Here is an 18,514-nt window from a genome sequence, read left to right as displayed (position 1 = left end):
ATTATTATTTTGGGCAAAGATAAGGTATAGCATTTCCAGCAGGGGAATCTGTCTAGACTACAGTGGTTTGACTAGGCAAGGAAGAACTGGAAGTTAGTCTACCTGTTTGATTTAATTATATAAGAAACTGTATATAAAACCACTTTACCTTTTATTTCTTATATTGTCACCAGAGTCCAATGTTCTATTAACTCTGTAAAAGAATTCTCCACTCCAGTCAAACTTGCCCATCACTGTCTCCAGACAATCCATGGCCTGTCCTCTCTACAGAACCGAGTCAGAAGACCTAAGTTCCACTTCTATCTCAGACATCTCTGAATGTGGGCAAGTCCCATAGTATCTTTGAGCTCCATTCCTCATGTGTAAAATAAGAGTTGGATTCTACAGTCTCAGGTCTTGTCCAGCTCCAAATCCATGATCTTATAAACTTGAGTCACACTGCAGTCCACTCTTGACTAGTGAGTGTGTGTGTGTTTGGGGGTGGGAGGGTGGGGAGAGTGTACACACATGTGCCCTTTAATCCTTTTCATTTGTCAAAATCCTACCCACAGTTCAACACTTACCCTTAGTACCCCAACTAGGAATTAGCTCTGCTTTCTTGTAACCTATAATCTTACCATTCATTATGTCCCTATAATTTGCTACCTTACATTATTAATTATTTTTAATGTAAATTCCTTATCTTTCCAACAGGGACTTTAAGTTTCTTAAGGACATACAGCAAAAAAAACAAATCAAACTAAAACATTTACTTCCCTCACCATATCTTTGCCCAGATATGTAGTAACAACTCAAATATTTGTATATGAAATTTGAAAAGTGAGGCAGAATGTAGAAGCCTTGAATGATAGGCTAATAGTTCCTAGCTTGTGGGCTGCAGGACTTGAGAGGTCATGGAGGTAAGAAGTCTAAGAATACACATATGGATATATAAATAAGCAAAAAGACATCATGGTACCAACCAATAAGTAAATATTTATTAAGAGCCTGCAATGTACTAGGCACTGTGTTAGTGGTTGGGAATATAAAGAAAAAAATGAAATTCTCACCACTCTCAGGGAGTTTAGTTAGGTCTTAGGGAGGAAAAGGGTATGGTGGAATGACAAAATGCATATCAATAAATACATAAAGAATATATTCAAAATAAATATAAAGGATTTTGAGGAGAGGAATACCAGCAATTGGGGGGTATCAGGAAATTCTTCATGTAAGAGGCATTGCTAATCTAAATTCAAAAGAAAACAAGGGCTTCTAATACATTCAAGCCATGAGAAACAGTTAGGAAAAGACATGGAGGCAGGAGAGAAGTAGAAGTCCTATATATGGAACAGTGAGAAGGCCAGTTCAGAGAACCATAGAGTGTATGAAAGCAAATAAAATAAAAAGATAGAAAGGTAGACTGCAGTGAAGTTGTAAAGAGCTTTAAATGCCAAACTGTAGATTGTATTTGCTCCTAGAAATGATAGAAGCCACTAGAATTGATTGAGCACAGCAATGGGAAGATCCACACTTCAGGAAAATGACTGGCAGCTCTATGAAGAATGGATTAGAAAAGAACCAACCTGGCTCAAGAAGACCAAAGAATTATTGCAATGGCTGAGGCAGGAAATGATAAAGGTCTACATTAGAGTGATAGTTAAGGGAGTAGAGAGAAGGGATAGATGTCAGAGACATTATGGAAAGAGAAAAGGCAAAACTGATACAGATGGCCTAGATTCAAGGCTCGCCTCTGACAAATACTTGTCTGGGACTCTGGCAAAGTCTCTTAATTTCTCAGTATCTCAGGCAACTCTCCAAGTCTCTAGGTTAGAAAACAGTTGCTAAATTCCATTTGTAGGGGAAGTGTTCTTCTTCTGGGGAACTGTAAGAGAGCTCTTTACAGAAATGAAATCATAGATCTGGATAAAATTTTTTAATTCAAATGTGTCCTGAAGACTACACATTTTTCACATGTCCATTATCATTTTCAAATTCATGAATGTTATTGAGTAATAAAAATTTAACTAAATGTATAACTAGATTCATAATAATTTCTAGTCTATTTTCTCAATTAACATATATTCATGGAACAACTACTACTTTGGAAGGCAATCACAAAATTTACATTAAAAGGGAGATCTCATATTTGAAAACACCAAGAACCTTTGAGCAAAGAAGACTAGACTTCATACATCATGCAGAATTATTAAAGGTTCTCCAGAAGGGGATGTTGTTGTTGTTTAATGTCTAACTCTTTGTGATCCCATCTGAGATTTTCTTGGCAAGGACACTGGAGTGGTTTGCTAGTTCTTTCTCCAGCTCATTTTCCAAATGAAGAAATTGAGGCAAACAGAGTTGAGTGACTTTCTCAGGGTCACACATCAAATATGAGACCATATTTGAACTCAGGAAGAGTCTTCCTGATTCCAGCTTGGAACTTTATCCATGGTACTACCCTACCCCCACCCCAAGTAGGTGATGCTAAAATGTAACACTGAAAGACAGTATATGATGATTAAATGTCAAATAAGTGGTACAGATCCCAGCTTTAAAAGCTCTATCAGACTTCAGAGACAGAGAAAATTGCTATGGAAGGAATACTCTTTCTTCCTTCATTCAGAGTGTGATTTGTGTTTTATCTGCCTTTATATCCCCACCCTATCTTATTCATGCAGTAGTTAAGTAATTAATATTTGCTGAATTGAATAAAAGATTAATTAGCATTGTTATGCAGGATGAATTATAGGAGTAAAGGACGGGAGGTAGAAGATCAATTAAGGGATAAATGTAGCAGTTGGGAATAAGCTATTCCCCAGTAAGAATAAAAAAGAAAGAATAAAAAGGCTAAGAGTGAAATCAAGATGATTTCAAGATTTGACCCTGGGGATGACTAGGGTAATTAAAGAAATATAAAAGTCAGGAGATGAGCACTAATTTTGTTGAGAGAAGAAATACTTATTTGTTTTTGTTTTTTATTATACTTGCTGATTTTGCTCTTCAGGAACACAACAGAAAAAATCCTAATTCTTAAAACTGAAAAAAAAAAAAAAAAAAAAGTGCCTAATAAAGTTAGAGTAAAACTTCATCATATGCTGCAAAGGTGTCAAAATAATTACCTTGTTATACTATTCAAAAGAAAATCCAAAAAATTAAATCATTACAAAAGTTTCATATTCAAAAATTTTTTTATTTTATTAACTTTGCATATTACCCAAATTAGAATCTACTTTTACTTTCTATAGCACAGTATAGAAGATAAGTAAAGCCCATAGGAACAGAACTCTTTTAGCTCATTATTATTCTAAATAATATAATGAAGTAATGATTGGGAGAAATATTTTGAGATCAAAGAAAGCTAATGAAAAAATTTTAAAAAATTTTCATTTATTAAAGATTTATTATTAACTTCAACTGGTGCTTACATTAGCCCAGTAATCCTTCTAGTCAACATTCATTGGATCTACCAAATTCTAATAACTACTATAGACTTTTCCCTATAAACTTACTCTTTGATATAAAAATTTACCATTAACCCTTGTGTTTAATCCAAATTTTGTTGCCTCTCAAATTTTTTTTTGTAAACTTGTGTTGTTTTATTTTGTTTGTATTTTAAAAATAGCTTTAATTTTTCAAAATGCATGCAAAGATAGTTTTCAACATTCATCCTTGCAAAACTCTGTGTTCCATATTTTTCTCCTTCTGCTCCCCTCTCCTCTAGACAGTAAGTAATCCAATATATGTTAAACATTTGCAATGCTTCTAAACATATTTCCACATCTATCATGATGCACAAGAAAAATCAGATCAAAAAGGAAAAAAAAAAAACACAAACAAGCAAACAACAAGAAGTTGAAAACACTATCTTGTGATTCACATTCAGTCCCCACAGTCCTTTCTCTGGATGCAGATGGCTCTCTTTATCACAAGTCTATTGGTATTACTCTGAATCACCTCATTGTTGAAAAGAATCAAGTCCATCAAGTTGCTCATCACATGTTATTGTTACTGTGTACAATGTTAGCCTAGTTCTTCACTTCACTTAACATCAATAAAACTTTTAAAAAAGACAATCCTTAAGCTTGTTAACTAATTCTAAGTATCTAGGTGCCTTAACTTTAATTTAGGATCAATAAGCTTTTAGGATTGAAGAACCATTTTTGGTAATCATCTTATAACTCTTGAAGAGCCAGATCAAGATTTCTATACTTATGTACACATGTGCATATACATGCCTATTTTTAAAAACTGATCTTGGAAAAATATGCCAACTTCAAGTGTACTGCTTTATTTTTATTTTCTTCAACTTTTAAGTTGAGAGATAATAAGCTTAGAAATATATTTTATACTTCATGCATTTACCATACATTATTTTGTATTTCAGTATGTTTTATCCTTCACTAGGGCTCTATAAACAATATTAATGGAGGGGTCTCTCCCTCAAAGGCTAGCATAATATTTTAAAAGAGAAGTCACCCAAAACAATACCGACCCTCAACCCCCCAACACTCCACATTTGAACCCTTGCTCTCCACTGTGCAAGCTTCCATCCTCCATGCTTCTTAGTCGGGTATGGCTCCTCAGTAAAAACATAACAGCAACTGGGGCACTCAGGTTGAGAAAAATCTCCCTCCCATTCCCCCAGTTCCCCAGTGTACTTATCTCCTGGTGCCACGATCCCTTCATAGCTGTGGCAGGCACCTCTGGGAGAGGAGGTTTTGCACTTGGGCAGTAAGTAGTGAATAAGAGCTCTATCTCCCTCTTTTAATTCTTGGGTGAGCCAGAGTAAATCCCACAGAATGTGTAACAATGGATTGATTGTGACCTGTATCACATATCCCATTACATTACCTTTCCCCAAAAACCATACCGCTTCCAAACTTCCCTGTTATTATTAAGGAAACTGCCATATTTCTAATCATGACTCTCAAAATCTTGGGGACTTCTCACTCTCTCTTAACTTACATAATTCAATCAGTTGTGAAATCTTATTTATAGTTCTATAACATCTTCCACTTTTCTTAACTCAAATAGCCACCACTCTAATTTCAAACATTCAACACCTTTCATTTGGACTAATAATCGGTCTCCCTACTTCAAATCTCTTCCCTCTGCAGTCTATCCTCTACCATGTTGTCAATGATTTTCCTAAAGCATAGGTCTGCCTATGTTACTCCTCTATTCAATAAATTGCAATGACTCTTTGATGACTACCAAATCAAATAACTTTCCTTCTTTTTAATAGTCAACAAACAAAAAGCACAGTAGCACCTTGTATTCTACATGAATGCTCATAAATCTGGAAGTAAAAGGGAGGCCAGTTAATCCAGCTCCTTTATTTTATAGTTAAATAAATTGAGGTCTGGCTCTGTTAACTTTACCTTGCATCAGTTCACATAAATCTTTCATGTTTTTCTGAATCTATTCCTCTCATTTCTCATTCCTTGTGATTGGATAATATTCCAGTATATTCACATACCACAACTAATTCATATATTTCCCTATTGATAAGTAGGCATTCCCTTAGTTTCCAGTTTTGCTATAATAAAAAAATACTGCTATGAATATTTTCGTCAATATGGGTCTCTTCTCTCTTCCTTTTTTGTTTTTAGGAAATACTCCTAATAGCATTGATAGGGTAGATTGTCTCTGGTTTAATGGTTTTTCAAGTAGAGTTTGAAAACTGCTTTCCAATGAGTACATCTATTTACTTGTCCTTTCGTATTCTCTTCATCAATTATCACTTTCCTTTTTGTTATCTTTTTTGGTGTTCATAGAAAAACAAAAATGAAAAGCTTTACATTCTATTTCCTACACAACCCTGGCATACTATAAGGAAAAAAAGAAAGATCAAGATCTTGCCCAAGGGCAAGGGGTTAAATGAGGAATTAGGGTGTGATGACTCTGATTCTCTTGAAGAAGCTTCACCCGGCCTAGAGAGCAGATTATTGACAGGCCCACATCAACTCCACTTTCAGGGGTGGAGGAAGAAGGAGGAGGGGAAGAGGCAGAAACACAAACAGAATCGCCTGTGAAGCAGCCTATGACAAGATTAGAAAAAGCATGGGTTAAAGCTAAGAGAGGACAGGATATAAGTGATTTTATACATGCATATCCTGTGATTGAAGAGATTAACTCTGTAGGTCAAAAAAGGAGAAGATATGCACCTTTAGATTTGAATAAAATTAAAGATTTGAAGAAAGGTTGTACCCTTTATGGGGCTACATCAGCTTATGTTAAAATGTTACTAAATGGTTTGTCTTATGAAGTCCTAACCCCGAATGATTGGAAATCCATAGCAAGGATATGTTTAGAACCTGGACAAAATCTGTTGTGGCTTGTGGAGTTTCATGAATTATGTAAGATCCAAGTCAGACGCAATTTGGAAACAGGAGTTAACACACAATTCACTTTTGAGCAATTAGCTGGTGAAGGTCAGTATGGAGAGAATTCAGAACTGATTAAATATACTATGACAGTGTATGAGCAAATTGCTAAGGCTGCAATAAAAGCTTGGGGTTCCTCCCCGAACAGAAAGATGGGGGGGGGGGGAGGCTTTCACTAAAATAGAGCAAGGTCCCAATGAACCTTTTGCGGATTTTGTGGGACGTTTGCAAACTGCTGTCAAAAGAACTATTGTAGAAAATGCAGCTACATAAATAATGATCAGACATCTGGCTAAGGAAAATGCCAATGAGATTTGCAAGAGAATTATATGGGGACTAGACAAAGATGCTTCTTTAGAGGAGATCATAAGACGCTGTGCTACAGTAGGAAGAAATGCTTTTTACACCCAGACCATGATGAACATGGAAAGACAGGGTCCCTCCAGGCAAGGGACTTCTAGAAAAACTCGGTGATGTTTTCAATATGGAAAAATTGGACATCTAAGAGCTCAATGTAGATATGGAGATAGAGTGAGAAGACAGGGTGAGAGAAGACCTAAAACCCCATGTCCAAAATGTCACAAGAGCTTCCACTGGGCCTCAGAATGCAGATTGATCCAGGGAAATAAGAAGTGGAACCCAGCTCCAAGATATCAATTAAAAGATAGGTGGGGCATGATGGCAACTGAGGTTATACCCAAACAGCCTTTAGAAGGTCAGGACTCTGATTTGATAAACCAGCAGAAAAGCAATCACATGGCAGAAAGGGATTACCTGATAAAGTCAGCCAAAAAGCAATCAGATAGCAGAAATGGATTACACTTGGGGAGAATACAGGCCTTTTAAACCAACAGGGCAGTGTCCAGTGCAAACCACTCTAACGTAATTTCCAGATGATAAGAGATTTAGAAAGTAGTAAATAGGAGGAAATTAGATAGGTTAACTGCCTGGGAGAGAGGGTTTGCTTATATTTCTTCAGATGGAGAAGGAATCAGATGGGTGCCAATGAGTCGTATTTGCCTTGTCCATCAGAGAGAGACAGAAAAAGAGAGACCTCAAAACAAAGGAGAAAATGTAAGAAACATCTGACACTGAAACAGCATGGCTAATAAGAAGACTGTTAAAGAACTTTAAAACCAGCAGGAATCATTGGATTTTCTAACACAAGATGAGACTAATGGACAACGGACTTATGGACATTTATAAATTCTCAATTTATGTTATTTGTTACATTACTTCTAGCATGTGTTATGTTACTATGTGTTTATATAATTTATGTAATTATGTGTAATACCTCCCATATTGATGGGTTTATGTTTCAGGTCATGACCACCCTATGTTCTAAATCAAAAGAAAGGGGGAGATATTAGGATTACAAGGTGAGAACTCAGGTCGTCTAAACAATTCTCTGGCTCAGAATTCACACCTTTGGTTCAGGCCTTTGAAAGGAGTTTGCACCTTTGGACTTGTGGGGGAGAGTTTACATGTTTAAAAGAGTTTGCACCTTTAAGAGGAGCAAGTTCATTGGTTGAAGTATCTCTCCCGCTGAGTTCTCACTAGCCCATTCTCTGCTAGGATAAAAGAGGATGGCAGTAGGGCAAGGAGTTAGTCTGACTGAGGTTGAGTTTAGACGGTGGTCTGAAAGGAGAGTCTGACTAGGAGAGTGAATTAAGACAGCAGCCTGGAAGGATAACTTCACAGCTTACCTCACAAATAACTCTAAGTCATTGCCTTTGGGCATCCAGCTTTTTATTTGGGTTAGAATTCCCTGAACTACTTCTCTTAGAGGAAGAATAGTATCATAACCAAGGCTCTTGCTATTTACTTTTGTGACTAGATAGATCCTCAACCTCTACCATGACAGTAAGTTATCTGCACAATATAGGTTTTATGAGAAAGGCTTCTAGCAGTTTCTACATGTGTCTTCCCTTCTTGGATGGTCCAAACATAGTATATTACTTAGCTGCAAAGATTCCAGGACCTTGTAAAAAAAGTGGAACCCAATAAGGAGAGAGGAAAGAAAACTGTATCGTGATTATTACATTTTTTACATTTGTTTTTGTGCTCTTACAAGTATAGGATCTGGGAGAATATATACTCCTTAAGGACAAAAGTTATCTTATTTTCAGATTTAAGAGAGATCTTTAAGAGAAAAACTAAGTCTATGGGAACCCTGAGACACTGATTAATGTATTATTTCATCTCTTACCTCAGTACCAATGTCTGTAATGTTTTCCCTTTTGTTTTGTTTTTTATTTTGTTTTTTGTTTTCCCCTACCTCTTAAAATTCCTGTCTCTAAAAGTTTAGCTCAAATGCCACCTCCAGATGCAAGGATTTTCTTTATTCCCCTACTTGTTAGCTACATTCGAAATTAACTTTCTATTTCTTTTGTATTTATTTATCTGTGTCCTTGTCACTGACTGAAAGTAAGTTCCTTAAAAACAGGGTTTCTTGTCATTTTTATCTTTTTATCCTTAATACCTAGCACATTGCCTGCCATATTATATGTTTTTTACTAAATGCTCATTAAATTGAATTGAACATAACTGGGAGGAATATTTTACCAGTAGTGTTAAATATGGATGAGGAAAAGAAGAAAGAGAGCTGGCTATTATACTAGTCCAAGTAGATATGAAATAAGACTTTGGGACTAAGTGTTAGAAACAGAAAGGTCAGACAATATATTTTGGTGAGCAAAGCTTGAAAGTAATATGCTTAAGAAAAATAAATTTATATTTATTTTAAAACATTGTATAACTCAAACTTTTTATAAATACAAACTAGAAATTTGTTTAACTGATCCAGATGAATACAATGAATATAATTTTCCTTTCTGGAAGAAAATTATAATGGTACTAAATTTCTAAAAACAATAAGGTATATATAAATATTGAAGAGCTCAACAAGACAGAAGTTGGGGGATTTTAAGTTCTATTCTTAGATCTATTACAAACTCATAGGACATTGTATTAAGAACCAAATAAGTAACATTTGGTCATTCTAGGGCTTAATTTCCTTAACTGTAAAATAAAGGAATTATTACTCAATGATTTGGTAACACTAGCCTCCTTGCTGTCCCTCTGCCTCCAAACTCTAGGCATTTCACTGGCTATTCCTTAGGTTCTCCCTCTTCATTCCTTGGCTCCCCTGGCCATCTTCAGATAACAAATAAAAACTTAACATCTACAAAAAAAGCTTACCTGATCTTCCATAATGCTGATGCTTTCTCTCTATAATTTCCAATTGTTTGTACGTAATTATATGTTGTCTCCCCCATTAGACTGTAAACTCCTATAGAACAGGAGTTCTGAATTTTGACCTTCTTTCTATCACTGGAGCTCAACAAAGTATCTATCACTAAAGTTTTATCTATTTATTAGTTTGATGTTTAATGAATGCTTACTGACTGAATGATTAAAAATCTATCACGATAATTCCATCACATGAATTCTTTAATTAAGGTCATACAGAAATACATAGTAATTTCCAAAGTGCTGAAAGATATTTTTTGTTAAAATGATTATTCCCCACCAGTAATTTGATTTTAGTCATATTATCTTCAACTAGTAAAATTTATTAAAATGCACAAGGGAAAATAAAGTTATGTAAGAGTATACTAGGTCACTTCCCAAAGGAATGTGTGTCCTGGTAGTGGTTGTTAGGAAGGATGTACATAACCCAAGGTCACTCAGTTTCTGGTGGATCTGAAATCTAAAAAAGGGATGTCCCAAATATAAAAATTCAGAGAAACTACTGAAGATCTCTATGAACCGACAGATGTCAAGGTAAGCAGAACAAAGATAGCACATAATATAATGAACAAAATAATATAAAGTGATACAACTGAAAGTCACTATAAATCTAATTAATATAGTAATCAATCTCAGCTTCAGAAGAATAGCTATAAAGCATATATTCCTCCTCTCAAGAGAGAAATCATGAGCTCTAGGTATGGAAAGAGGCATTATATTAGTGGACATGACCATTGGGTTAGATGGGAGGTAAGTACATTCACCAAGAAGGTCTATACTACAAATTTATTCCTCATGTACCCAGAGTTTTTTCCTTACAGAGAACTCCTGACAATAACAATAGAATAAATGCAAATAAATTAGCTGACTGCTAAAACATATGGAATTTTTTTATTCAGTTATTCAGAGTAATTCATAATGGTCAGTGGATCATGGATTTAGAACAGGATAGGGACATAATTATACAGAAAAGGAAAGTGAGATAAAATGACTTGCTCCAAGTTAACATAGATCATAGGTAGCAAAGATGCTACACTCAAATCTTCCAACTCCAAACCTAAGTAACAATTATTACACACTCAAATGCTCTTTCCCCCCACTAGGGTATTAATCTTATCAAAAACAGGAAGTGAAGAAAAACCACCAATTGAAATAGTTTTTTTCTTTTTCTTTTTTTCTTCTATCTTGGGCAAGTCATTTAAAAAATTCTTTTGGGTCTCAGTTTCTCATCCGAAATATATAAATGAGGTGACTTCTGAGATCCCTTTTAGCTCTCAATTTTATGATTCCTTCTATATTTCAATAGAGAGTCCATCCTCTGGATTGGCATTGAGCAATACCATTCTCTAGGCACCAATAGAAAATGAAGCACAATGAAAAATCTTTTGAAGATAAGAGCTTAAAATACAGTGCTTAAACAAAAGATCATTTAAAATATCTTTGGCAAATGTCCAAAAACCAAGCAACCAACCAAACAAAAAAAAAAAAACACCTCAAAAACCTATCATTCCCCACACTTAGTTCAGTTTTTCTTAAAATAGATTTTTCTGTGGCTTATTATAAAATGGTCTCTGATGGTAACAAGACTTGCAGAATGTTATTTAAAACTCAAGGGTTCAAATTTAGGATTAATAAGACAAACCAAGCTCTTTTTTCACTTAGTCATGAAACAATCATTATCTAATCACATTATTCTGGTTTTTTTTTTTAAACTTTAATTCTTGCCATTTAAGATCTGACATTGCGTTTTAACTCTATTTGAATTAGACCAGATCCACATTAATCTACAGAATTTTTTTAAAGTAACAAGCAAAACAAGTACCATATCATTTTCAAGTTTGCTGAATTTGTATTAAAGATTTTGTATTTACTCAGCCTCGTTTTCTTGGCAAAGATACTGAAGCAGTTTGTAATTTCCAATCCAGTGGACTTTAGTCAACTAAACTAAACTAAACTTTAGTCAACTAAAGCAAACAGAGGTTAACTGACCTATACAGAGTTAAGTGAGTGTCTAAGTCCTAATTTGAACTCAGACCTTTTGAGTTCTGGGACTACTGCTCTATCCTCTGTGACAACTAGCTTACTACCAATAAAGATATCAAAGTATTTACCTTTTTTTGTTGTTGTTGCTTTATGTACTAAAATTTGTCATTTCCCTAGTCAGTATAATTTCTACTGAATTCAATGTTTTCAAGCTAAGTTGATATGGTTTAATGGAGTTATAGTATTAGGCAAAAGCTCTAACTACGTCTTACATTAAGGAAACTCGCTCTACCAAAGCAGATCTAGAAATTATTTTGAAATGTATAGTATTAGGGATTTTCTTGGGCACTGACAAATAAAGTATTTGCTTAGAGCAGGCCAATAGCCAGTAACCAATAGCCAGAGATTATACTTGAACCCAGGTTTTCTGATTCTGGTCTAGGCTTTCTCTTCATTATTTCATTATACCTGTCACATTACATATATTATTTGTTCTTAAGTATGACAGAAAATGAGGAATCAGACTGTTTAATTTATTGCAAAGCAACTGCATATTTAAAAATAACTCTACATTTGCCATAGAAAACTTTAAACTGCTTATGCTTTCTTTAAAACTTAAAAACTAAAACTTACCATTTTAAATAAAATTTCAAGATTCTGTGACAATACAAAAATAAGAAGTTCTCTATTCAGATAGCAATCATCAAGGATGTACACATAGGCATTCCTGCAAAAAAAATAGGAAATTATAGGATTACTTTAAATAATATATAATTGTCACTTAGTATCAACACTTCCTAAAAGAGTTTCTATATCTACAAGATAAATAAGTAACAATTACTATTGATTAAAATGATATCATTTTCTTATTCTTACTATTCTTACTATTTGTACTACTTACTATTTGATACTTTATCAGAGAAATTACATTGATTAATAATGGAAAGTTCTGACAGCTAGCATGAAAATATAATGTCAAAATAGAAATACACACAGGCAGGTCAGAGGACAAAAAGGCTTGAGAAATCTCTCATAATTGTCAATGCAATTATAAGATTTTAGTTATTTAAATAGTTTTCAATTTGTTATGAAAGAACATTGAAATGTCTGGAAAAACAAAAATATTCCCTGGTTGAAAGGAAAGAATTTTCCCCAGAGAAAAGACTCCTAAATAAAGAAAAAGCGAAATCCCATAACTAAACAAACACTTCAAGATCAAATTAACCTCTTCTGTGTCATGTATCCCTTTGGAAGTCTGATGAAACTTATGGCCCCCATCTCAGAATCATATTTCTAAATGTATAAAATAAAAAGGCATATATAAAAGAAAAAAATAACCGCCACTTCTGCAAATCGAAACTTTAAAATGTGTTTTTGTGCATAGACTTAAAAAAGAAATCAACTATATTGAAATACAGTTTTTAAAATATTTTAAAAAACAAATTCATAGATCCCAGATTTAGAAAACTAAATGTCTAGAAATACCCACATGTATTACTTAACACTCAAGATATAACCATATATAGTGTTGTCTAGCCACTATTAACAAAGAAAAAGGTGAAAACTGTCAGATTACAAATTAGCTTTTAGATTTTTATTTTTCTAATTCAAGAAAAATTTGGAGATACTATTACTTTTTCCCTCAAAAAAGAAAAATGATACCAAATTTTCACTTAATCCTCTAAATTGCCTAAGACTCTGAAAAGACTCCTAAGAAATCACAATACTTTGAAACCTCTCCAAATTTTTCATCGAATGATTAACAAACTCCCTTGTAATGCCCTCCACCTCACAGTGATTCTGAAACTCTGCAGGTGACCACTCAAACTTCATTTACTTATCCTCCAGTATCTAATTTCTTATTTCTATTCCTCTCAAACTTCCACACCCATTCCCATGCCCAAGTCCTAAATTCACTCTTTTACTGGGACATCAGAAATATCTATTTCAAAGAAAATAATCCTTTTCTTCATCTTAAACCTTTTCATTATGCATCCCTTCCAATTTCTTACTCACTAAAATCTGGTTCCTTCATGATGACAGCCTCTCTGAGGGCTGTATTTTCATTCATTCTTCTCAATTCACTAATCATGGTGATCGAGTTAGAATATACTTCAATCCCCATAGCCACTTATATGTTCTCTACTTGTCAGCATCATTCAGTAACTTTTCTTCCTTTAAAACTAATGAAATCCACATCTACCACTAAATCAAAATATGGTAATTTTCTACAAACCTCCAGGACATATTTCTTTTCCTCAATGAATTCAGTACTTAGACTGAAAATCGCCCTTTCCCTGCAACTCCTACCTGCATTTAGGGAACTTTGGCATATGTATTGGTATTCCCTTAAATTTCTTGGACTATGGCGATAGCTGGCCTGTTGATCTGCCCTGCCACAAGTCTCTTCCCACTCCACTCCATCCTTCATTTAGGTACTATAGTGATTTTCCTAAATCACTCACCTACCTCCTTATTCAATAAACTCCAGTATCTCCTTCTCACCTAAAATCTTTTTTTTTTTTTTTTTTTTGAGGGAGGGAAGGGGACATTTTAAGCCCTTCATAGCCTAACTCCTTCCTACCTTTTCAGTCTTCTTACACTTTAGATTACACCATATACTATTCAGACTAGTGATACTGGTTGTCTTGCAAGAACAAGATACTATTTTCCAACAAGACTCAGAGCATTTTCATTGGCTGTTCCCTACACTTAGAATGATGTCATCTCTACCTCCTGGGTTCCCTCAGTTCCAGTTTAAATATCATCTTCTCTAGGATGTATTTTCCAATTTTTCTTAATGCTACTACTTTTCCTTTGTTAATAATTTTCTATTTATCCCGCACCTGTTTATAGATAATTGTTTGTATGCTGCCTTTTCTGTGAGCTACTGAGGGCAGGGGCTGGATTTTTTGTTTGTTTGTCTGTTTGTTTTGCTTTTTAAAAATATCCCTAGGACTTCATAGTAGGGTTTTAATAAATGTTTACTAGCATAGGCATACCTAGATTTAAAATTAACTAAAAATCCTTGTGAAATATGTTCCCTCATAAGTTTCCATAACACCCAACCAATAAAAAAACTTCAATGGAATACTCAAATATTGAATGTGGGACAAAGATTTAAGATGAGGCTTTATAAGTCATCTAGTTTATCTTCCCTCATTTTACAGAAGAAGAAACTTCTATTCCAGAAGAGCTAAATGATTTTTTTCAAAGTTTCAAAGGCAGCAAATGGCAGAGCTGACATTTGAACAAAGGTCTTCAGATTCCAAATTCATCTATTTTTCAATTGCAACGTGTTGTTCTATAGGATAAAACTTTTACAACAATTGAAAGGAAATGTTTGATGAAGGGAAAATTAAATGTCATTGGTTTTAATAAAACTATTTTCATCCATAAAAGTTAGTATTTTTATACTTTGTAGCTTTTTCCCCCTTAAATTGTGCCTGTGGTTTAAGCACCAAACTGATTTTATTCAGTGATTCCCAGGGATAAATAGCATGAATTAAACCCTCCACTACTCAAAGAATAAAGTTTCACAGGATTACAGATATAGAAATGAAAGCCCTCTAGTCTAAATTTCCTCATTTTATAGAAAAACAAACTAAGGCTGAGGCGGTTAGGATCATAGTGAATGTAGCACTGGACCTCCAATTGAAATCAAATCCAGTCTTATATACTCACTGGCCATGTAGCCCTGAACAAGTCACTTAATCTGTTTGCCTTAGTTTCCTTATCTATATAAAACAGACATAACAATAATAATAGCACCCACTTTCCAGAATTGAGATATTTGTTAAGTGCTTTCCAAACCTTAAAGACTTTACAAATATCAGGATTTGAACCTATCTTCTAAACTAAACTTTAAACCGAAAGTTCTTGTCACAGCACCACATCATGTATTTACATAACATTAAGGGTAACCAAGTCCATCAGCTAATATTGTTAGGTACTACATATAATTTATACAACAACAGCTGACAGAGTCAGTGAGAAAATGGTGTTCATGAGGTAGGTTTGATTTCTATTAGGATCAGTTAACTTCAGAGCCAGTTCCCCAAACGATGTTCTTGTATGGGATCTGAACAAGAAATGGATTTGGTGCCAACTATATTACACCTATTGGAAAAAAAACAACACAAAATACATGCCCAGACAGTGTGCCCAATATAAAATAAAATCAGAAAGTTATGCTACCACTGCTTTAATTGTATCACTGTTAGATTTTCTAGACATTGGCAACAGTCATCATTAGATCTTCCTCACCAACCTTGCTAAAAAACAAGTTTATTTCCTGTTACAGTGTTACAATAAATTTTCTTCTACTTTTGCCTGAGAGGGACTAAGAAAATACAAAATGACAGAAGATTTATCTTCTAGGCAATGAAGTCCAAGTCTTGGGTTTTCACCCCTATTATTAATAGTGTGAAGCACAGAATCTAATTCATAAAATCTTGTACAATGCCAAGGCTGGCATTCAGATGTTAAATGATAGTAATAATGACATCCCAGGAAATGACCTGGCACTCTATTCATCTTCTTATGACCCTCACTGAACAACTACTCAGCACCTGTTTGTCCCCAGCCTTAATAAGGCCACACCCAGAAGAAAAGACTTCTTGGAACTTAGTTCCAATATCACAACACTTAATCACATCTCACTAGGTCTGACAGCAAACAAAAACCTTTAATCTTTGCTATATCCTAATTTCTTTTTTCATAGTCTAAAGTCCATGAAAAACAATAAGTAAAAAGGCATTTGTCTTTCCTACTTTAAAAATACCATTGAGAATAAAAGAAACTTCAATAAGTCAGATTCTAGGAAATAAAATAATACAGTCAGAAGTTTTGCCCTGATATCAAAGGTTTAGAGTTGGAAAAGGCCTCAGATCAATTAGTGTGACCCTTTATTTTATTTATGAGGACACTGACCCAGCAAGGTTAATAAAATGACAGTGTCAGTGGAGGGATTTGAACCTAGAGTCAGACTTCAAAGACAGTAAGAGCTCTTGACACTACCCCACACTGTCTACCTTTTGCAGAAGTACAAAAATAGCACAGGCTATAAATAACATGCAGCTCTTAAGAAAATCAAAAAGGGAACCATACTAAATTTTCCTAAATGTTGATTTTCAGAATCATTCCATCAGTGATCAGAACATCTAATTATTGAAATTTACAAACTTAAATCCTAATTTAAAGCTCTTCCAACCCAACCAGGAAAATTTTCAATATCAGAAAAATGCACATAACAATAGAAATTCATTGGTCAGGAATATGTAAAACCTCATTCTTTCCCCCAGAATTAAAAGAAAATCAAATCAGTCAGATATTATTAAATGGAACTTTAGAAACACTCCTACTAAAATAAATAGGGAGCTTAAAAGATGAAGAGTGAATGATTTTTTTTTTTTTAACTGATGAATTAAGCTATCATTCTACCATAAAACTCTGACTTTAAACTTTTTGGGCCACAAGAACACTTTGAAAAAGTGTAGTACATTTAAAAAGTTTATAAAACTAGTAAAAATAATAATAATAACAATCTGAACAAGAAAAAAAAAGGGTAAAGGTAAACTTCAATGTCTTTCATAAAGTACACAAATTAGAAGACAAAAATCAGATCCACAACAGCAATCATGAGAGAGATGATTTAAAAAAAAAAAAAAAAAAAAAAAAGCTTAGATGAAACTGTCGGAATAAATACTCAAAAAATGACTAAAGATCCCTTTGTAGAGTACTACAAATCTTTAATCTAATGAATTAGTTATCAGTTTAAGACAAATCTGTAAGTATCAAGATCTTCGGACTTTGGTGATTATTCGCTGAATGATACATTATTTAGAAATCTTTTTCTTCTATTATGAGCTATGGCTTTGGCTCGTCCCCCTCCTTCTCTCCCTTCTAGCTTCGAATCCCTCAATCTGACATCGTCCTGAAGGGATTGGGACTTTTTTCGCTGCCCAGTCGGTAAGAGGACTGCCAGCATTTCCATTATAGCAGCCTATTTTTAGAGCCTCTGGACTGGCCATCGAAACCGCGCTCCGAAGCACAACTTGTTTGACCATCTTTAGGCTGCACTGAAGCAGAGGTTCAACGTTCGAAGTAGGAGAGCCTTTCCTAAAAACAAAAACCACTGGGAAGTCCCTTGGATCCGGTTGACATTTTAAAGCACTTCATTTTTCTTGGTTTCATTCAGATATGTGAATATTAATTGGAAAAATAAGATTATTTATGCACAGAAGCATTACCGCCACAATAACAAAATGCAATTGGGCAAACAAGGCGTTTAAACGCTCCCGGCGGGCAGAGGGAGAAGACGCGGATGGGGGTGGGGGGCGCTTCTGACAAGCCCAGGAAAGAGACAGCAAAGGTGTGAATAGGAGGAAGCAGCAACATCTCCCCCCCCTCCTTATTCCCAAACTGGAAGGCAGAGATGGGGGCGCCAGGGACAAGGAGGGGATCGGCCGGGCCGGGGGATGCGGGTCCGAGAGAAGGCGGGCTGGGGGCGCGGGGCGGAAGGTGGGCTGGCGTGGGGGTGGGCAGCGGCCGCTCCGACCTCCCCTCCGTTCTTCCTCCCTCACCTGGGCGTCCGGTTACAGGGTCCGGGCTGCCGTCAGGGACTCGGTCGGGCTCCAGCCCAGCTGGCTGACATGGCCGCCTCCGAGCTGTCACCGCGCTTGGTTCTCCCGCGGCTGCCGGGCGCTTCTGGGCAAGATCCTCCGCCCCGCTCTGCGGGTTACTCCACACTGGCTCGCGGGCGGGTTAGAGCCGACCAGCCTGAGGCCGTGGAGCATAGAGCGCTAAGGGCTAGAGAGGCCCCCGGAGGTGCCACAACCATAGAGTGACGAGTCACGACTGACGTCCAGCGAGCATCTCCCCTCCCATCGCAGCTTCAATCCCTCAGGCGAACTGAG

General features: G+C 35.4%; 1 protein-coding gene across 5 annotated transcripts in view; it reads right to left on the bottom strand.

Annotated features, from left to right (window-relative positions):
• Positions 1-18,511, bottom strand: part of CNST (consortin, connexin sorting protein) — a 97,774-nt gene extending 79,263 nt beyond the window's left edge. For 2 of the 5 annotated variants that reach the window (XM_074262575.1, XM_074262578.1), the window contains exons 1-2: positions 18,182-18,511; positions 12,231-12,324 (exon numbers count right to left, since the gene is read on the bottom strand). The gene's annotated coding sequence lies outside the window, so the exon portion shown is untranslated. Of the gene's footprint in view, positions 1-4,634; positions 4,737-12,230; positions 12,325-18,181 lie in introns of those variants that run through there. The other 3 variants (XM_074262576.1, XM_074262577.1, XM_074262579.1) reach the window with 3 other exon arrangements.
• Between the last annotated feature and the right edge of the window lie 3 nt (positions 18,512-18,514).

Source organism: Sminthopsis crassicaudata, chromosome 4, assembly GCF_048593235.1.
Source record: "Sminthopsis crassicaudata isolate SCR6 chromosome 4, ASM4859323v1, whole genome shotgun sequence".
Taxonomy (NCBI): Eukaryota; Metazoa; Chordata; class Mammalia; order Dasyuromorphia; family Dasyuridae; genus Sminthopsis; species Sminthopsis crassicaudata.
This window is presented reverse-complemented; position numbering and strand designations above follow the sequence as displayed.